Genomic DNA, 13,079 nt, shown 5'->3' with positions numbered 1-13,079 from the left:
TACTCATACCAGAGAATTCTTGCATCTATTCCCTGATTTCCTGGAGGCTGACACAAAATTCCTAGAGGGGAAGGCAGGATTTTAAAGATCTTTTCCCACAATCTTCTTGCTTCTGTGAGATAGGCTCTGCTTTGAGAACAACTGATATTTTAGAAATAGACTATCTAGTTTGGTGCTTAGTCTCAAGGATTGGAACATTCCATAATTAAAACTGAAGTCACCAGGTAACTGAAGGGAACAACTGCATTCATTCATATCATTACTTTTAAAGGAATTCTCTTTGAGTGAACACTTTTTGTGATACAGGACCTAGTCTATATGTTACATTTAAGTCAAATTAGTGAGGAAATTTTGACATTTGTGTGCATTCTCAGAGAATAATTGGACTTTTGGCTTTTGTAAACTTGCCTGTAAATTTTATTATCAAACCATACCAGCAATTAGCCATGTGTGGCGGTGCACACATATAATCCCATCAATTCAGGAGACTGAGGCAGGAAGATCACAAGTTTGAAGTCAGGCTCAGAAATTTAGCCAAAGCCTCTGCAACTTAAGGAGATCCTGTCTCAAAATTAAAAAAAAAAAAATACAAGGGAGATATAGTTCAGTGTTAAAGTACACCTGGGTTCACTCTCCAGTACAAAAATGAAACAACAACAACAAAATAACCAGCAAATGGAGAATAAGAACATTATAGAAAATAAAAACATATTTAATACAAAACAGCAAATATTTAAATTTTGCTGATAGTTTTTTATGTTCATTATTAATAAAACACACACACACACACACACACACACACACACAAACACATTACCCTCATTTACCTGCTGAATGGATTAGGGAAGTCTTTATTCCATGATATCAAATCTAGAGTAGACAGTATCAAGTACCAAGGCATATGGATATTAAAAAGATAGAAAGTCTGTGCATATGTGAGCTTGAGACAGAGAGTCATGCATACTTGTTGCATAACTGTAGAAATGAGAAAAAGAGTAAAGAAAAAATATAACAATAGTTTACAGATGAAAAGCATAAAATCCACCTGGAAATCACATTTATATAAAGTTAATGTACTATGGGAAGTTATAAAAGGGTAAAGAAGAGTTACTAGGAACATAACCCAAATTGATCCTGATTTCTAAGTCAGTTTTATGAAAAATATCAAAAATGTGAGCCAGAGATTTGTCATTTCCTTAAGATTCTAAAAGAGCTTTTTAATGTTTTAGATTTCCAAAAATTTTAAGTATTAAAATTGAGAATTCGATAAGAAGATGGTGTCTAAATGAACTCCTGTGTGCAATCCTCATCTGAGTTACAGAGACTCATTCATTTATTTAATTTTAAAGAAAAAAACTATTTCATCACAAGTTCCAGAAACTCTGTTAAAGGTTTACACCTATATAGCTTTAATGCCTTTGTAGCAGTTTCATCTGCCACTTCATCCCCCTGGCCTCCTGAACCCAAGTCATAGAGCAATCAAAGACCTAGCAGTTAATATCATTCCTGTGGCAGAGACTCACTCTGATTTTTCAATCATTGAAAACTAAGAAAGGTTAATTTCACTGATTCGAGGTCACAAAGCTAGGTATTTCCAAAGCATCCATTCTGATCTGTATTGACTGAGACTGGACTCTGTTATTAATAAAACACACACACACACACACACACACACACACACACACACACTGTGTTTATTTACAACCATACTATCGCATTACTTCTCTAACCTATTAAAGAAAACTTTATAGACAAAAAAAATACAAAAACAACAACAATAACAAAACTTCCTCATCATGGTAAAGAATATTAAAAACTAATAGCTGCAATACTTCTTAGCATATACCATTGAAACTTCCTGAACAGAGAACCTTTAGCAGCTCTGTCTTTGGCATAGTGGTGCAGTAGGGCAGTGGGGGAGACTACTAGAATTTAAATGGGCAGATTTCAAAGTGCCTTATATAAATAGTATTTATTCCTGTACTATTACCGATAGAGACTATTTAAAAATTTGTGCTCATAGCCAGGTATGGCAGCTCATGCCTGTATTTCTGGCTACTTGGGAGTCAAGATCAGAAGATCACTTGACCACACAGAGTTGGAGATAAGCCTAGGCAACCTGAATGAAAAGAAGAAAAGAAAAAAAAAAGTAACCAATATTCACTATATTCAATAAATAAACAACTCCAATGAATTTCCAAATAATTGATGTTAACATCAATGTTTGATATGCATTATTTGTTTTGAGGATGTCAATACGCTGGGAATGTTTATAATACAACATTTAGAGAAAGAGCTTTTCAAGCAGTTTGATCAATAAACACAGCTAATATAAATAATTAGAGCTAACTTTGAGGCATGCATGTGGGTGTGTCATATTGAAATTAGAGAAGTAGAGCTTGATGAATAAATTTGGTCATTTAGATTGTTTAGATTAGAAATTGCTACTTTATGGCATTTATTTTTTCCTCCCTTGATCTCATAAGTGAAAGGAACTGAGCTCACTGTCATTTCTGTGGGGGTGGGGAATGAGGCTTTTCAAGAGACTGTCCTAAGCTCCTCCCTTCAACACTAGGCATCACACCCATTTCCCATTACCTTAGAGCTTTGAACCTCTCATCTTAAAATGTTCATCTCATCTGTCATCATTGCCTAACTTCAATCTCCTTCAGTTGACTGGAAGTTTCAGGAAGGCAGAGTCGGTGTCTTATTCACTACTGTAGACTCCAGTCTTGATCTAGTAACTCCTGCATCTTTTCTTGGAGGAGGGTCGGGAAGGTCCTGCCTGATCAACATTTAGGCTGAAGGGGAAGATTCGTAGCTTGATTGATGGAATGGAACAGTCTAGATTATCCCATCTATCCCTTCGGTGTGCCTTGTGCACGTTTATTGAAACGTAGATTAGGAAGGACATAGGAGCCAATCAACAAATAGTTTTAAATAAATTTATTGGAAGAGTGAACAAATGCATGGCTTACGGGGGGGAAACAAAATAGGATATGAAAATATCAAATGGTGAGAACATAACAATTGATTTTAAGAAATGGGAAAGTCCTTGGCTTGGATTTGTAACTAATGGAAATAATCAGTATATTTTTCCTTCCTGAGTGCTGTAAATAATAATAATGATGTCAGCCAGACACAGTGGTGCATGCCTGTAATCCCAGCTGCTTGGGAGGCTGAGGCAGGCGGATCAGGACTTCAGAACCAGCCTCACAACTTAGTGAGGCCTTAAGCAACTCAGCAAGACTCTGTCTTTAAATAAAATATTAAAAGGGGTTAAGCAACTCTGGGATCAATCCCTAGTACCCCCAAAAAAATATTTAAAAAAATAATAATAGTAGTATCTTCCCAAATCAGAGAAATAAATATCTCATTATGTGTTGTACTCTAGCTTTGACCAATACTGCCAACCTGGAGGATGGTGTGGAGTAAGCATGTAAGTCATGGTCAAAGCAATGTATTTGGGCATTATCTTCTAATGAAATTTTCAGTGAGCTGCATTTTGTGTTGATTTTCTGTTAGCATTACCATTACTAGTTAAAACCAAATAGATTTATAAATAGTGAGAAAGAACTCACACTTGTCCAGCTTGTACCATGTTTCTGCACAATGGAGACCTAACTGATTATAAAATACATTATGGCCTTCCCAGATTTTGAATATGAGCTACTCTTTATGTTGTTACCTTGGAAATACTTCTGCAGAAGCTGATTATTGAGGGTTTTTTTTGTTCTTCTGTTGTGTATGTGAGCAAGAAACCCAGTGATTTATGCTCCCTTGCTGCCTACACAACTGCAGATAAGAAAATTAACACTATTTGTAAATCAGTGTTTCTGGCACCAATCAATGTTGATGATATTAAAAGAAAAAGGTTTGGCACAATAAGACAGAGTAAAGTTGAAGAAGTTGTTATAGGACAAATCTAGTCATGTTAATTTTTGCTTCACTTGCACCAAAGGATGAAAAAAATTAATACGTAAATGCTTTGGTTTCCCTATGAAAGCATTACATAGAAAATGATGAAAATAATTTCAAATGCTACTTATATCAAAAATAGATATCCAAAGAAGGCAAGTCTTAAACTTCTTCTATTTTAATTTCACAGTTTTGGGATTTATAGCTTATAATGGCAATGTTTAAAAGAAGATTTGGATTTCTTTATATGGTTATTAATTGCATGACTACCTTATTTGCCTTTCCATTGTTCTAATGTGGAAATGTTTAATATTGGAAGATTCAATCTCAGGACTCAAATTATAGGAGAGTCCCAAAATGTTTGTTGGACTGGGCTTAACATGGCTACTTTAAAATATTTCTTCTTATATTTAATTTTGCCTGTATGGAATAGGAATGTATTCCTAATTCCCTAGTGGACCAGAAGTCTGATTGACCTAACGGAGAATGAAATCTGTATGTATTTCACATTTAATATGTGTAAAGCTCTTTACCAAGTGCTTTTAATTGATGTGTCTTTTATATAAACTCTAATGTTTTATATTAAATATCATTTTGCCCATTTTATAGAAACAGGAACTAAAGCTCTGGATATTTTGGGTATTCTTTCTGATATTAGTTAGATGATAGGGCAGATTTAAGATTCGGAATCATATCTATCACCTTCATTCACACATTTTACTTTTATAATTATAAATAAATTTTAAGTATTCATATGAACAGATGTCTATGTAACTTTATAAATACTTAGCTATTTATAAATTTCTTTTGTTTAAGATAGAGAATTGGTCACACTTTTTAAAATGAATTATACTTTAGAATGGTTATGGAATTTTGGATAGTGAGTTAGTATGGAATGATTTGATTCCTCTTCATGATATACAGATTTTAGCCAACCTTTAATCTCTAGAACTTGTGTCTATATGCATACACACAGATACATATGTATACATAATTAATTTAATCTCATAGGTACCATAGAGGACGAGATAGGTTGTGATTATCACCCCCTTTCTACCAATGATAAATGCTAAGACATGAAGAACTTGTATCATTTGTTCAAGTGATAAACTTGGATATTGAACATGGCCATTGTGTTTCTAGAATTTTGTATTCTTATTTTGGTGTACTATCTTTTGAAACATATTGTTTAACATTAACATAGCACTGTAGAATTATTAATTCATCTTATCTCACAGAATAGCTATCGCCTAATGTGTAGTTTCTCAACATATTGTAAACCCACATTTTTTTTTAACTGAACATATAATTTTTAGCTTCCCCCAAGGGGCTATAATCCCAAGCTAGTAGGAAATTGCTTGTAAGAAGAAAATTGAATTTATTAGAGTATATCTTTTCATCAGCTCCAATGATCTGGTCAAGCTTTACTCTAGATATCATGCATTACAAAAAAAAAAAAAAAGCCTGTTGCTCAAATATAAAAATAAGTTACAGTACTGACTCGATATGTGAAGTATATAGTACATCTTATCATTATTATGATGCATTTCCTCAGGAACCTGTTGACTAAACTCTGTCTTCCACATCACCCTTTCTAGCCTGGCCCAGGCAGTGTTATAGCCTCCTCTGCACTGTGCTCCACTGGCATATGGAAGCCTTATCACAGAAGAAAACCTATTCTGTAGAGCAATGTTGCAGAACACAAGTAGCCACAGCCAGGCTGCCAGCTTGTCTAGTCTCAGTCTCGCTATCTCTGTGATCCTGAATGGGTTACTTTAAAGTTTATGTGCTTCAGTTCCTTCCTCTGTAAAAAGAGTACCTTCCAATATACTGCCTTAGGATTAGTGAGTTTAATATGAAAAATAAGTAAAACAGTATGTAATCTACAGTAGGGGCTATATTAGAGTTTGATATTGCTTTTTTTCCCTAAATGTGTTGTAGATTTTATGATCATACACTTGATTAGGATCTGTGCTGTTTTTAATCTACTATTGTGTTTTGCACACTTTATTATTTGTTTTTCAGAAAAACTCCATTTCTAAGAATGATTTTAGTTTAATGGTTAGTAGTCTGTAATTTGAAGCTAGACTAACTGACTTTAAAGTCTTGTTGTATCTCTAGGTAGCAGAATGACTTTTAACAAATTACACTCTCCAGGACTTGTTTTCTTGTTTATAAGAGAAAAATGATAATTATACTATCTCCCTCCATTTTTGTTAGAATTAAAGCCATAATTTGTGTAAAACACTCTTCACCACGTAAACACCTGAATGAAGAACATTAATTATTGTGAAATCTTTGTGCAACTTTTCCCTCACACATCTTCCAGCTCAAGATAGAAGTAAACAATACAATATCTTTGTGCCCATTGAACATTAGAAAGATTTCTATCTACTAATATTATTGGTATTTGCATATTTAATAGCTAGGATTGGATTGTTGAGTTGCAGTTGACACTGTATGTGAGAACATTGGTTGACTCCTCTCATGATTATAAAAGATGGAATTCAAGACTAAACTTGAAGTTAAAGAAGGGATATGATTTTGCTGGTTGAGAATTGACAGTGGGGGACAATATGTCATGTCTATTTTGAAGGAAAGTGTGAGAGCCAGCTAGTTAAAGAGAAATGGCAAAGACATCGGTATGACTTTGGCCTCCTGAAAAATATTAAGGTTCTTAATTTAAGAAAGTTTGCTGCCCTTAATGATTTTCTAGGTTATAGCTCTTTCATTGCCCATATCTGTGTCCTCGGAGAAAAAGGGCTTCAGATCAAAAACTCCAAAACACAGGAGAGGGATTCCCATGTACTAATATCTCTTGGAGTGTGCACTTTTATTATTGGTTATTGGCAAATCCTCTCATATCCTATCAGAGAGCTTTCATTTCCCAGTGGACCTAGAATCTGGTTGGCTCTTTCTACTTAGCAGAGAGTCACCTTGTGTTTAGAGGAAGGAAGCTCCAGGTCTGGATGGACATCTTTCATTGTTTTGTTTGCCTTCTATACTGACTTTGAATTCTGTATAAAAGATTTTGATTAATGCTCCTCTGACTATCAGAGATAAAGAATCGGAGGTTGGCTGGTGTGGCAATTTTCCTAGGCAAGGTTCATGACCCGTGACCAGGTGATGTGGTCAGGGTGCTGCTGTGTCCATTTTTGAGAGCTCCTCATTTTATGGGTTTGAAGTGTGGGGATTACTTCTGGTGAGATTGATAATCTCCTATTTCTGTTTTTGTTTTCCTAATATGATCTGGGATGTCTGCATGTCAAGGCTTTCTAATTTGGTTTAATAAGTTAGCAGAATAAGTTCAATTTGTGCCATACAGTTGTGTTGGTCAAATGTGATTGTTCTCTTGTACAAACAAAGTGTAGAAATTCTCCACTGATATTTTACTTAAAATGGAGTAACTCCTGCTTTACAATATGGTTTAACTCAGGCTTAGGTGCAGCCAGAAAACCACGGTTCTATAAATAATAGAGTAACACAGCCTGTTCCTCACAGTCAGAAACAAGAAAATTGAGCTATAACATCACAGAGAACAGAGGAAACACAGTTAATATCATACTATGAACAATGAATGTAAAGTTTCATTTGCATGTAAGCCATTTTCTCTACCACACAATTTCTGCTTCATGAATGTCTCTTATATAGGAAAAAGAGTATGAATTAGAACAAAACACAAAAAAGGAAAATTCAAAAATTGCTTGATGAATAGAGTCTACTGAAGACTTCTGAAGAGAGGTAAAATTGGATGTCTAATGAAGAAGAGTGCATTTAAAAAAGTATTTTAATGGACTTTAATATCTCTTATCCAAGAATCCTTAAAGAGATAGAGATTAGAATACTCATAGTCCAATGGCATCACTTATGTTTATGAATTATAGAAAGAAGAGTAATTACATAGGTTAACTAGACATTTTTTTTATCCTCTTCTTTTGTCTGTAAGAAATTTAAAATGAACTTCCTTTTCTGAACGATGGTCATTGTATTTCTTCTAAATAGAATCTGTGTCTATTTGGTTTTAATTTATTATTTTGAAGAAACTGAGAAAAAACTATGATTATTTAATAGAAAATATAAAAGGATAAGAAAATTTAAAGGTGTCATATTGATATCAATTTTTAAATTTTTCTTTATTTTTAAAATGTGAACTCATGAAGACAACATGTGGATATGAACCCCATATGATAGAAAAAGGAATAAATATGGTATTAATTCCTAGGCCAGTCATTTCCCCTTCTGCTCTTCCAGAAATTCTACACACACACACACACACACACACACACACACACACAAAAACACACACACATATACACACATGCACTTTCTCTCTTTTTCACATTCACATAAGCATAATGAAATAACAACAGGAATATTTTATGTATGTTTTTGTTCTTTGTTTTAGTAGTAGTATATTTTGCATATTTGCATTTTATTTCACTCCCTTAGATGACAAAAAAATCAATTACTGCACCATAATTTATTTAACTAATACCTTTCTGATGGGCATTAATTTTAGTTCAAGTCTTTGTTATAGTGCAACATACATACTCTTCAGCATGTATCTGTATAAATAAGCTTTTGTAAATAAATGTGTATATGTATGTGCATCTTTAATAATGAAAGGCCATATAGATAGTGCTAGTGGTTTGATACTAGTCATTATGTTAAGTAGTAATGCTGAATTATGGCAAAAAATATATTGGGCTGATTTTGACTATTCCAATAACTTTTTGTGGAGATGTAGTATTTTTTCTATAGACAGAGGATATGATAAGCAACAGATAAGAATATTTGAGCTGGGTGTGGTGGCACACCCCTGTAATCCCAGTGGCTTGGGAGGCTGAGGCAGGAGGATCATGAGAAAGCCAGCCTCAGCTACTTAGTGAGGCGCTAAGCAACTTAGTAAGACCCTATCTCAAAATGAAATATTAAAAATAAAAGGATGGGATATGGCTCAGTGGTTAAGTGCCCCTGGGTTTAATCTCTGATACCAAAGAAAACAGCACAAAAAAAGAATATTTGATACCCGGCCCAAATAGTGAAAAGAACTGCTAGATCTTCAAGCTGCAATGAAATGTGAAAAATTTACTCATGTTCACGTTTTTGTTTGTTTGTTTGTTTGTTTTGGTGAGGGATCTGCAAGGAAGTTGGTTTTTGATGGGTAAGTCCTATGATGAACCTAATCAGTTTAAAATATTTCTGTTTTTTTTTTTTTTTTTGGTAATCTCTTCATCAAATGAGTATTTCTTATTTTTTTTCTCTCCAGGTAAAAAAATATCATATTTCTTAGCATGTTAGGTTAATATTGTCATTCTTAAAACTGTGATTTCCAACAATCATTTGTAATGATCATTGTTATGCATTTGGCTAATGAATACATTTCATTTTAATCTTGACATTTTAAATATTAAAGCTAGGCTTTGGTACTTTTATTAAAGAATCCAATATTGGGGGGAAATTACAGCTGAACTTCCTGCTAGACATGTGTTGGCAGAGAGACAAAAATATTTCTGGGTAATGGACATTAAAGATTGGAGCACATTGGAGCATATTAATTTTTAAACTTTGTAGAAAGCCTTTGTGATTACAGCTGCCTAATGTAGATAAATAATTAGGAAACATAGAGTCCTGTGCTGTGTCTTTTAGTTTGAATAAGGTTTCTTCTCTTGCTCTCTTATTTCCTTTAGATTTTTTAAAAACACTTTAAAAATGTTTTTATTTTGAGTCTATTTATTTCCAAAATATGAAGTTCAGTATATTTCCTGTTTATTTCTGTATCCACACGCGATTTTGAATGTATAACTTTCACTTGTTGATATTCATCCATGTGTAAATACAGTTGGCCCTAGACCAAAGGATCCTGTCTCCCTTTCTGCAGGGTGGACTGCTGGGAAGTGCCTGTCAGGAGAGCTTGTACAGATTCCAGAAGTTCCCCCTATTCCCCCTTACATCTTTGTGAGGTCTCCTGGACAGTTCTTACATGTCAAACAGAATAGAGGTAACCTTTGTCACTTCAGAGTCCTAAGGTTAACAAGTGTGTGTGGCTGCTTCCTCTCATTTTCTACCCAGAGTCTAATAAATGAAAGCAAATCATTCTGAGGCCCTAAGGGATGGTATAACTAGAACTAAAAGAAACTTGGTTATGAGAATCACCATGTAAAAGGTCATCCAAGGAATCGCATCAGTGTCCTATTACATGAAGGAAAAAGTTTTATTTCTGTTATAATAAGACACTGAAATTTTAAGATATGCAATAGTAGCATGCATTATTTCAATTAATGAAGTCTATTTGAAATTTACTATTAAAAATTTTCAGATGGGGTGGGGATGTGGCTCAAGCGGTAGTGTGCTAGTCTGGCATGCGTGCGGCCCTGGTTTGATCCTCAGCACCACATACAAACAAAGATGTTGCGCCCATCGAAAACTAAAAAATAAATATTAAAATTCTCTCTCTCTCTCTCTCTCTCAAAAAAAAAAAAATTCAGAATTACATTAACCTTGGAAAAAACATGGAGGTATGTGATGTAATCTCAGTAGTTAACTCATCATGTTTTACATTGGTTCAAAGTGGTTGAAAGAACTTGTCTATTGGGCACATAATCTGGGTATGACATAACATTTTTTACCACTGACATTTTAGGATGCCATATGCACCAACAATTAAATACATTTATTCCACAAAGTTGGTATTTTATTTACCATCACAGATAAAATAGTAGCACATAAGATTCAAGAACCATTATTTGGAGTTTCCAGATGATTATTAAAAATTACTTCAAATTATAAAGGCTCACAGAGTTAGAGGGTTGTGCCTTATAAAGGTTTATGTTAAAAACAGTATATAAACTGTATTAATTTAAGCTTTCAGTTCATGAGATAGTTCCAAACAGATAATTATTTACCATGGTTGTACATTGTACATTAGTGACAGATGCAAATAATACAGTTCAGGAATAGAGTTCATGCTCTATCATTTGTTCAGTTATTTTTTTTCTTGTTTAAGTATTAGGTTAACTGACACATATCTAGGATTTAGTGTGACTAAACACTAGAAAGTTCTTTAGAGATAATTTAACTCAGTCATGCATTTCTAAATATAAGGCAATGATTGTTATGATTTGACAATGAGGAGGAGGTTAAATTAGGTTAAGAACCATGGGAATAGAGATACCTAAATACTTATTGCTCATACTTTACTAAGAAACTTGTAGGCACTTTACATGCATTAATTCTTTGGTAGATATTATCATTGTTCTCGTTTAACAGATCAAGAAATACATTGAAACTCAGTTAAAATATATTCTATTTTTCTTTGGTCTCCTTGTAATTTATATTGGGTAATTCTATTGATACCTGCAATTCAAAAGATAACACAAGTATTACATGAACTTGAAGTAAACTGGAAATTGAACGTAGGTCCATTGGCTTTTAAAATCTCCCACTGTTTGCCACCTCAGCTACTTGCCTGATCATGGACTTGTCTGGAATCACTCAGCTCTCTATTTCTTAATGTATTTAAGACTAAACTCCAGGTCTTCTCTACCCCAGGTGCTGTTAATGAGACCTATATGGCTGTAAGAATGGATCTCAATACAGATGAATGGTTTCTTACTCTTTGATGGTGCATTCAGACTTGTTGGTGATTGTTTTGACATCCTGAGTCAGCATTTGTCTGTATTCCTATAAACCACTGCTGTGAAACTCTCTATTCTTGTTAAGCTTCATAAATCACCACATTCCTTTTTGTTCTCTTTGGATGAACTCACTTGTTTGTTCAAAAAGAAAATAGAAGGCATCAAGTTGAATCCCCTCAGATGTTTTGCTTACTAATTACTGATGTCTCTACATCAGTTACAGAGACATTGATACTCATGAAACAAGTCAATGTCTTTAATTATTATTATTGCTGTTGTTATTTTTAATATTGTCATTATCATCATCAACCTTCATTATTCTCTCCTATATATCTCTAAACCCTCAATTTTTATTCTAGACACTATACCTATCATTTCTTCTCTTGCTCCAATAAGTATTGGATTGCATAGAAGATGCAAACTTTTTATTTCTGCTAGCTCATTGCTTAATGTCTACAAACAAATTCAAATTTATGAAATATCTTATTTTTTCCTTTGGTCTTTTTCTAATTCCTATTGGATCATTCCATTGCCAGTACAAGCAAATCTGTTTAAAGATTTCTATTTTGCCTCTTATTTGCTTTACTACACATTGTAAAAATCATCTTCACATTATATAGTATTTCTGTAAATAGAGATTTTTACTTACCTGATTTGCACTTCCTATCCTTCAAGTTTTAGGCAGCTAAAGTAGGAAAAACACTTTTCCACAGGGTATTTTGGAATTTCAGAGTTGCTAAGTTCACTGTGTACTCTTTTGTTCTTATCTTACTTGAGATTTCTACTATATTATTTTATTCATAATCCACTCATTATTAAACACACATAGAGAAAACTTATCATAAACCAATATCTCTGATAAGCATGCATATTACAGCATTGTAAAATTCAAGAAAGCTTCTAATCTTGTTATTTTCACAATTTGAAGTGGAAGATAGACCATAAATAAATTAATAACCTATGGTATAATATAATATAGTAATACAGTTGAGGTGAGTATAAGGCTGATAAATGGGAGACAGAGTAGCAGAGTGGCTAAGGAAGACTTCTCATAATAGTTGATATTTGAGGTATTACCCAAATGAAAAGAAGTGAGTCATTTTCAAATATGACGGAAGAGTGATTCAAAGACAGGGAACAGAAGGAAACTGCAGAATTTAACTTGACAGGCATCTATTAAATAGCAGAAGGATGGTATATAGAAAGGAGTTAAGATACCAGATCTGAAGAGAGATTGATTAGATCTGATAAGGCAAGAAGTCATGTAAGGCATTTGGGTTTGATACCATGGGCAATGGTTAACTGTGAGAGAACCTTAACCATTAGAAGAATAAACAGTTTCCTTTCCAAAATATCACTGCAGATGGTGAGGAACAAGAATGAAAGTCTAGGTTCAGGCACTTACCGAGGCAGGTCTAGTGCCTCTCTGGGAAGATTCTGAGAGGTGGTACTATATAGAATGTGTGTGGAAAGAGAAAATTAATGGACTTGTCAATAAGCTGGATAAAGTATTTAGAAGTGTGT

At 33.8% G+C, this 13,079-nt stretch overlaps 1 protein-coding gene across 6 annotated transcripts in view; it reads left to right on the top strand.

The window, feature by feature from the left end:
* The window catches only part of Spock3 (SPARC (osteonectin), cwcv and kazal like domains proteoglycan 3), a 411,971-nt gene that overhangs the window by 213,176 nt on the left and 185,716 nt on the right, over positions 1-13,079 (top strand). The gene's annotated exons all lie outside the window — the stretch shown is intronic.

The sequence above is a fragment of the Callospermophilus lateralis genome, chromosome 4 (genome assembly GCF_048772815.1).
Source record: "Callospermophilus lateralis isolate mCalLat2 chromosome 4, mCalLat2.hap1, whole genome shotgun sequence".
In the NCBI taxonomy this organism is placed as follows: Eukaryota; Metazoa; Chordata; class Mammalia; order Rodentia; family Sciuridae; genus Callospermophilus; species Callospermophilus lateralis.
The sequence above is the reverse complement of the archived record's forward strand: the minus strand, read 5'-3'. Positions and strand labels throughout refer to the sequence as shown.